Here is a 9228-nt window from a genome sequence, read left to right as displayed (position 1 = left end):
TTTAGATTTATAGTATTTTGTAGATTCTGATTTCTACAGGTTTTAGATTTATAGTAATATGTAGATTTCGATTTCTACAGATTTTAGAACGATAGTTTAAGCGCAAATATGTTTTCCAAATATTTTTAGATTGGGAAATTACCAAAAATACCATTTTTAAAATACCACTTTTCATGTTTACACTAACCAATTTTACCCTTAAAATTTTAATGGGTAAAGTACCATTGTACCACTAACTAATAAAAACTAAAAAATAATCTTTTCTTCCCACGATGTCTTAAAATCTTAGATTCAGCTTTAAGCTAAAGAGTCAGTGACGAGTTCTCCGGCGAGATCCAACTGACGAGTTTTCCGACCAGATTCAACGACATCGATGAGTTCTCCGAACAGATCCGACGATGATGACGAGTTCTCCGAAGAGATCCGACTTCAGATCCGACGACGACGACGCCGACGAATTCTCTGGCCAGATCCGACGAGTTCTTCATAACGGTCGCTGTCTCTCTTCTCCGACTACATCGAGTTTCTTCTCTTCCCTTTCATCATCCGGTACATGCCTTCCCGTGATCCTCTTCTTCTTTCTCGGCACGATTTTGTTTTCGTATTTTTAGATGAAAGAATGATACAAATGATTTGATTTCTGATTTTTCTTTTTGGTCCCGTTTAGAATCGATGGCTGCTCCACCTGCTAGGGCAAGAGCCGATTATGATTATCTCATTAAGCTTCTTCTGATTGGAGATAGTGGTATATGTCATCATCTCCCAATAAAATTTCACTTTTCTATTGAATCGATATATTTAATTGTGATGTTGTGATCGATTAGAGAGATCTCACGCTTGTTTTTGTTTTTGATTTGATTTGGTGTGCAGGTGTGGGTAAAAGTTGTCTGCTTCTACGTTTCTCTGATGGATCCTTCACCACTAGCTTCATCACCACCATTGGGTTTGTTGTTTCTGTGTTTTTGACAAAATTAGTTCCCAACGTATTTGATCTTTTCATCTTTTTGCGTTTTTTTGTGATTTGTAGGATTGACTTTAAGATAGGAAAGATTGAGCTTGATGGGAAACGTATCAAGCTCTAGATTTGGGACACTGCTGGTCAAGAACGCTTCCGCACTATCACCACTGGTCCCCACTCTCTTTCCTTTTTTGCTTTGATTGTTTTTGGCTTTTGTTATGTTTATGATCTGTTTCATTTACTTGTACTTTGGCTTTCTAACAGCTTATTACCGTGGGGCAATGGGCATTTTGCTTGTCTATGATGTCACAGACGAGTCTTCCTTCAACAGTAAGTTTCCCCCCTCCTTCATGTAACCAAATAATCATTTATTATATAACTTAGATTTTTGGCGTTGTTGTTTGCAGACATAAGCAACTGGATTCGTAATATCGAACAACATGCTTCTGATAATGTTAACAAGATCTTGGTTGGTAACAAGGCTGACATGGATGAAACCATTATTCTCTTTACCCCCTTGACATTTTTTTATTTATTCCATTGTGACATTTGTGTTGTATTATATTACATTATTACATTTGTCTCGTGGAGCATGCCCAGTTTTCCTCACTCCCAGCAGAACTATAATGATTCAAAAACAAAATCTTTATGATAGGAAAAGATTAAGTCATAGCCTTTTGTCGATATAAGATCTGAATATTTTATTTGATTTGCCTCATTAATAGACTCCCAAAGGGTTTATAAATTTATAAGGGTTTATAAATTCAAACATATTGAGTATGTGAGATTGATTGCATATGTATTTTGGAATAACACTCTTATACATCAGTTTAAAAATTTATAAATGATTTGTAACTTTAGAAATCCTTAAAACAATTTATACACTTTTATAAATAATTTATAAGACTTTATAAAATGATTTTTAAACTTTCAAATATAATTTACCAACTCCTATCAACTTGTCATAAACCCATCAAGAAAACAAAAAAAAAACTCTTACAAACCCTTATAAGAGCTTATAAATTTATTTATAAATATTTATAAGTTGATTTATCAATGTTTATAAATTTACTTTTGATTTATAAGAGTTTATAAATGTTATTTATAAGAGTTTATAAATGTTTATTAAAACATAAAATGACTTATAAGAGGTCTATAAGTTGATTTTGAAAGTTTATAAATGTGTGTGTTATCTCACCTGTAAAACAAAATCCATTGATTTCCAGGATGAATCTCAGGGGCTTGACATAAAAGGGAGTAGACAGAATGTAATCATAAATGTAATCAAGTTTCTTCCCACGTCAATAATAATATGCAATTCTTAATAGTCGCCAGATCTACCCCATCTTCCTAAATTGGGTCCTTTCGAACCTTATAAATCAACTTATAATCCTTTACAAATCAGTTTATAAATGTTTATAAATCATTTTTGAGTTTCTTATATTCATTTTGCCTAGCATTAAGTAAACTGGATATTCACCATTCATAAACATTATCAATCAGTTGACAAAAAATCAACTTATAAACTCTTATAAACTAGTTTTACAGTTTTATAAATGATTTGTAAGACTTTAGAAATTCTCAAAACAGATTTATACATTTTATAATTGATTTATAAAACTTTAGAAAATAATTTTTAAACTTTAAACTCGTCATAGACCCTAGATGATTTATGAATTTTATAACTACACATACATTCATGATGCTTTTGGTTAGAAAATGATTTTTTAAATCTCTTTAAGTGGTTTTATAAATCATTATAAATGATTTACAAAGATTTATAAGAAATTATAAATACTATTCTTATAGATGTTTTATTAACTCTTATAAGCAAGTTTATAATTTTGCAAAAAGTTCTCATAAACCCTTATAAATGATTTATAAGCCTTTATAAAATGTTTTAAAAGCTTCATGAATGAATTACCTTTTGAAATTCTTCAAATCCTTGTAAGTTGATTTTATAAACGCTTATAAATAATTTTAAATTTTTGTAATATATATAAAGCCTTATAAAGACTAAGAATCATTTATAATGACTTTATAAATATTTAATAAATGATTGTACGCCATTATAAATAATTTATAAACTATTATAAAATAATTTATAAACTACTTACAAATGATTTATAAACTACTTATAACTGATTTTATAAATATTTATAACACTTTAAGATGATTTTATAGATTCTTATAAATGATTTTACACTTATAAATTATTTTTATAAATATTTATAAATGATTTAGAAACTCTTACAAAGAATTTGTAAACTGTTATAAGTCATTTATAAACTCTTATAAATAAATTATTTAAAGACCTTCTAACTAGTTTCTTTTATAAACATTTATAAACGGTTTATAGACATTATAAAATTCCTTATAAGCCTTTATAAATGGTTTATATACTCTTACAAATAATTTATAAACATTTATAAATGATTCACAAACTTTATAAATGATTTACATACTTTATAAATGATTTACCAACTTTATAAACTGTTTTTATTAAACTTAACAAAAGATTTATAAACTCTTTTTAACTCTTATTGATTATTTACATATTCTTGTAAGCCCTTATAAATTATGTTACAAACTCTTATAAATTGTTTAATAAGCCTTTCTAAATGATTATAAATTCTTATGAATGATTTAGGGACTTTCTAATTGATTCGTAAACCTATATAAACCTTATAAATTGTTTATTAACATTTTCATAAACATTTATAAATTGTTTATAGATTTTACAAATGGTTTTATAAGTCTTTATAAATTGTTTATAAAATTATATAGAACCTAATCAGACAACATTCACCCTTTAGTTGCAACAGAGACAACAAGAATGCAAATTGTATAGAGATACTGACTCAGCAAAAAAAAAAAAATCAGAGGACAGGTTAGATTATATCATTTGAAGAAAATTCAATATGGCCACAGAGATGCCAGCAAGCTCATGTGTGGAATAGAGACTTCTCAAAAACTCAGATGTCACGTACAAGAACCTGCAGAAGCAACAAACTTGTAACTCACTTGCAGTTCTTAAAAAAAAACTCAATTCTAGCGTCATCTTCCACCAAAGCACTCTGGCGACGATTGAAGAAGAAGCTTTGGTTTACTTCCGAAATCTGAAACTCCAATTATTCTTGTAAGTTTTTTTTTTTTTTTTTTTGTAACATACTTACTTGTAAGTTTAAAAAGTGATTATTAGTGAAAGAAATGCAGACATGTTGACTCTTGGCATTAGAAACAGCATTTCTCAAACTTACTTTTGCCACCACAGGATTTTCTCATGAAGTGCATAAGGTTCGTAAACAAAGCCATGACTTACCTTCGACACTCTAACAGCACCCTGCACTCGTAAATAGTTGATGTGAGACATCAAATCATAGGAAACAACTGACATATGAGACAAAAAATGCAAGAAAGAGCAACAGAAACTGAGTTATTTAACATGTGCTGTATGTCCAAGTTTGTCAAAACTCTGCTCACAATTCAACAGGTCTCCGTGGTAAAACACCTACATGTATATCACAGAACATGAAACAAAGACTAATAATTGAATCTATGTTAAGAGGAAACACACATTTACTAGTCAAATGCAACAAGTGGTTGTGATGTTCCAAAACTATGACACCTTATCACAAAGAGCAGAGTAAAGAAGAGGAGATTCTCACTTGAACAGAATCGAAATGTAGAAACAAAGTAGCTCAAAAGGTCAAATCGTCCAAAATCAATGTAACCCTGCACACAACACAAAAGTGATTTATAGAATCATCTAGAGGCTGAACAAAAGTTCGATGGTATGGAAGCTACCGCCTGGCCTCTTGTTTCAACATCCTTGTAAAATCAAACTCCTACATCCATAAAAGAGAAATTTAATCAAACATAAACTCCTCAAAACTCTTAACTTCAAGACTATAAACTGAGTACATATACACAACCTTGCACTCATATTCAAATGAATGACCGATCCAGCTGCTCTGATCAACCAAGTCAAAGAAACCAAATGAACCAAAGCAAACTCCTTTACTCTTAAATTGATCCACTCGATCTCGTCGCCGTCGCTCGATCTTGTCGCCGTCGTTGCTCGATTTCGTCGCCGTAGCCGCCGCCGCCCTCGTCGTCCGATCTCGTCAGCAAGTCGTCGCTCCGTCGAAACTTTCTATTGAGAGAGAGGAGAAGTTGTGTTAAAATTAGGTGAGGGTAGTATAGTCTTTTACACATTACTAAATGTGGTATTTGTGAAAATGTAATTTGATTGGTGGTATATTTGATTAGTGGTATCCAATAAAGTGTATAACTAAAATTTCCCCTTTTAGATTACTATTATTTACGTAGATCACGTATTCTAAACATAGTAGATTTAATGAAAAAAGTGGATCATATATTCTACTGTGTAGTATGTCAATTCTACATTTTGTAGAACAAAATATGAAATTATGATTTAAACATTTTTCGAATTAGAAAAAAAATACCAATAGGTTGATATAGGTATTTCATAACTAGTTACTATTTTTTATTTTTTAGTTTATAAAACTATTTATTTGATTTATTTTGTGAAATACTAAAGAGTATTAGAGGAAAAATGATACAAAAGAGATTAGCCTAATGAAACATAGTTATCGTTTTTTGGCCTAAAAAAACAATTTTCCCATAAATTAAGGGGGGTGTATTCAACCGAGAGTTTCAGGTGATTTGTATTAAAATGACAAATCCACTGTTATTCAAATATGAATTTTAAAAACTCATTTAAAATCCACTGTTATTGAACTTAACATTTCGTAAAGTACTCTGAAATCCACTGTTATTGAAAATATTTTAAGTTGTGGGATTTTAAAGTTTTGAGGTGATTTTAGGGTGTTTGGGTGGAGTTTCTTAGTTAAAAAAATTAAAACTCAAATCTTCTTGTTTTAGGTGATATTCTAGAGTAGTTTAACAAAAATCACCTAAATCTCTGCAACTTATTAAAATCATCAAAAACTCCATTAAAAATCAAATCACATCAAATGTTAAATTGAATACATCCCCCTAAAGCGAGGCTTAGAGCTTCTTCAAAAGAAACTCTATAACTTCAAATATATTTTTTGTTATGCAAAAAAAAAACTTCAAAACTTCAAATTTAGAGTTTTGAGGAGTAAAACTAAATATCTGAAGTTTCATTATTCAAAACAAAATACAAACATATAATCAAACTTTGGAAAACCTACAACTTTTAACAAAACTATAGCAAATTATAAGAATAATACAAGTTTTTGGAAAATGTAAAATAATTAAATAACTAGGTGATAATCTACGCATTGCTCGGAATGAAATTATTAATTTTGTTATTTATAAGGTAAGAAGACATTAGGTCTGTTTAATGTGGACATCGATTTGGTTCTACTTTGACAAATCCAAATTTAAAAGAGTGCATGTCGATAAAGATATTTTCTCGGGACAAGGTTGGTTTAGTACTCTGGAAGGCTTTGAGGGGTTAATGGGGGCGCGCAATGTTCGGGCAAGCCTGTCTCCCCTTCACTCGGAGGTGGAGGCATTGATTTGGGCAATGGAATGTATGAGAAATTTACGATAGTTTCAGGTTACGTTTGCAACGGATTGTTCTCAGTTGGTGAAGATGGTTTCAGAACCAGGGGAGTGGCCAGCGTTCGCAAGTTATCTGGAGGATATTAAGAGTCTACAAAATAGTTTTCTTAGCTTACAGCTCATTCATGTACCACGGACGGCAAATTCAAGGGCGGATCGTTTAGCACGCAGTGCCAGACAACAATCGTTTTTTGTCATTCACATGGATGCAGAGCTACCAGTTTGGTGTGCAGAGTCTATATGAGTCTGTATTTTGATGATAAAAAAAAGACCATGTTCTTTTAGCTGTGAAGATATGTTTAGACCATGCTCAAATGTAATACGTTTGTTAGTAAAATGGTAGATGGGCTCAAATATACAGTAATACGTTTGTTAAGCGCCGTTTTTGTTAATCTCGACTTGAGTTAGCATATATTTATAATTATTTTATTATTTGATATGATATTATGATCAAACTAAACTGTAAATTTGAATGCACCTAAATATCTACTTGTAATTTAAGTAATAGGAGCGAGCAATATTGAACGAACTTACAGAACTATTAGGGACGACTATTTTTGCATGCTTGGCCGGATCTGGGCATAGACCGGTAAAGCTTTGGTCTCGGCCCCAAAAAAATTTAGAAGGTTTTTACATAGAGATAAGCCCCAAATTATGAAAAAAAAAATTTATAGAAGTTCTTAAAGAAATGTTTCAAGCTCCCGTAATCTCAGATCCGGCCCTGTTTGCATGCGTTCCCAACTATTGGCACAGTCGTAGTATTTGTAGGCTATTGGTGCCAATTTATTTGAACAGGAAAAGGAATAAAATGATGAATGAAATTCTAGTTGAGGAAATGAATAAAGATAAATATATGAATTTCTGTTCAATAAGTTTCTCATCCGTATTGGAGAAAGAATTTTTGCTTCATATTTTTTTTTCATTCATTAGGAAATGAGAAGAAAAATGTAGGACTCAATTATCTCTAATTTGACATAAAAGGTAGAAAATTTGAGAAATAGAAAAAATTCACCATTTGTGTTCAAAAAAAAAAAATTCACCATTATTTTTCTTAGAAGCATGGTCAACAATTGAAGTACACGGTTGGTTTTATGCAATGAGACTTTCTAATTTCCCTACTAAATATTTTTCAAGAATTTATTGAACTTATTGTGAATTTTTTTTTTTTTCTAAAACTCGGATAACCATTTTAACAATAGCTAAGAAAAACATAGCAAACTCCAGATGAGGAGGAAAAAAAAACATTGTTGCCTAAGCATTATTCAAAGAGGAAATCTGACTCGAGAATTCAAAATTTTAAAAACCAACATTGATGCCTAAGCATTATTGAAAGATGAAAACTGACTCGAGAAACTCCATGTTCACTTAAGACTGTCATGCCTTCTTGACCACATCCAAAGTTGTTAGAAAGGCGAGGCTTCTTGGTGGCAGGACCACTGGAGGTTGTTCCTGAAGATGAGGTTTCTGCACATTCGTTACCTTCGATGTCAACGTTAGGAAGAGCTGAGATGTTCCCAGGCAAGTCGTCTCCATCATCATCGTCACCATCCTGATTAAAGAGAAACACATATCATTACTTGCATTCTACGGAAAGACCCAAATGAATTAAATGTGGCATTTTACGTTGACGACAAAGTCAGGAAGGGCTGCTGGTTGGCAGTGAAGTTTTTCATGCCTACCCTGACCTAGAAGCTGTATGTCTTACCAACTATGTCTGCAATAAAAGAGGCGGCTGATGCTTGTGTTGGGTTAACTCCCTCTCCAGCCTATAAGTTAAACGCTGTAGTTGCAAAGATATGTGATAAGATATGAAACCGATTGGATGATGCTACATACCATTAAATGACCAGCTTCGTATGTGATAAGATATGAAACAGTTATATATTTACTGTCATCTCTCCATCGGAAGCCACAAGTAGACCCTCATCTGTGTCGTCAGCAACGCTCATCTCCACCAGGTACCTTGTAATAAATTGTATGAAAACCATGTTGATTGTATGCAAGAATTTTTAAAACGGGAAAAAACAGGGTATCCAATATAACGGAGTACGCCAACAATGCTTGTGTTGCTGGAGGACTCGCAAGTAGAAGATGAGACAGTTCTTTGGAGCTTCTTTGTGCACCTGGAGCACGAAATGTAACACCAGCCTTTGTCCATCTTGATTCCAGTCACCTATCCAGTCTAGATAAATTCAATTTCCAACATTGCAATATTGTTAGAATCACATTCATGGTCTAGACAATCAAAATATACAACAAACAAAAGTTTATGTACAACCTGAGGCTCGGCTGTGATGACGAACTCATTCAGCTCAGATATGCTCAGTTGTTCAACCTTGGCATATCCTCTCAGCCATGAAGGATCTGGGTTGTTCCCAGTGTTTCTCGAGACACCCCTTAAGTGATGGAAAGTTCTGTGAGAGCATTATGGATAAAGAACATGAGAAACTGAATGTGGTTTTAATAACTTAAGAGTGGACAAATACCTACTCGGAAAAAAAGTCGCCCCTGCATTAGTCTCTTAGTCGAAAAATATATGTATCCCAACGTGGCATATGTATCCCTGGGTTTTCAAGAAGCTATGATGTAGTCATGTTTAACAAAGAGAGTAATAATAAATTAGAATAAGTGAAGGAGTAAGGCACAGACATTAGGGATTTAAATTAACCAAGCAATATACCTCCTACAATCTT

General features: G+C 32.2%; 1 pseudogene; it reads left to right on the top strand.

The window, feature by feature from the left end:
* The first annotated feature begins 242 nt into the window (after nt 1–242).
* LOC130511062 (ras-related protein RAB1BV-like) lies at nt 243–1628 on the top strand (annotated as a pseudogene).
* Nucleotides 1629–9228: the final 7600 nt, after the last annotated feature.

The sequence above is a fragment of the Raphanus sativus genome, chromosome 4 (assembly GCF_000801105.2).
Source record: "Raphanus sativus cultivar WK10039 chromosome 4, ASM80110v3, whole genome shotgun sequence".
Taxonomy (NCBI): Eukaryota; Viridiplantae; Streptophyta; class Magnoliopsida; order Brassicales; family Brassicaceae; genus Raphanus; species Raphanus sativus.
This window is presented reverse-complemented; position numbering and strand designations above follow the sequence as displayed.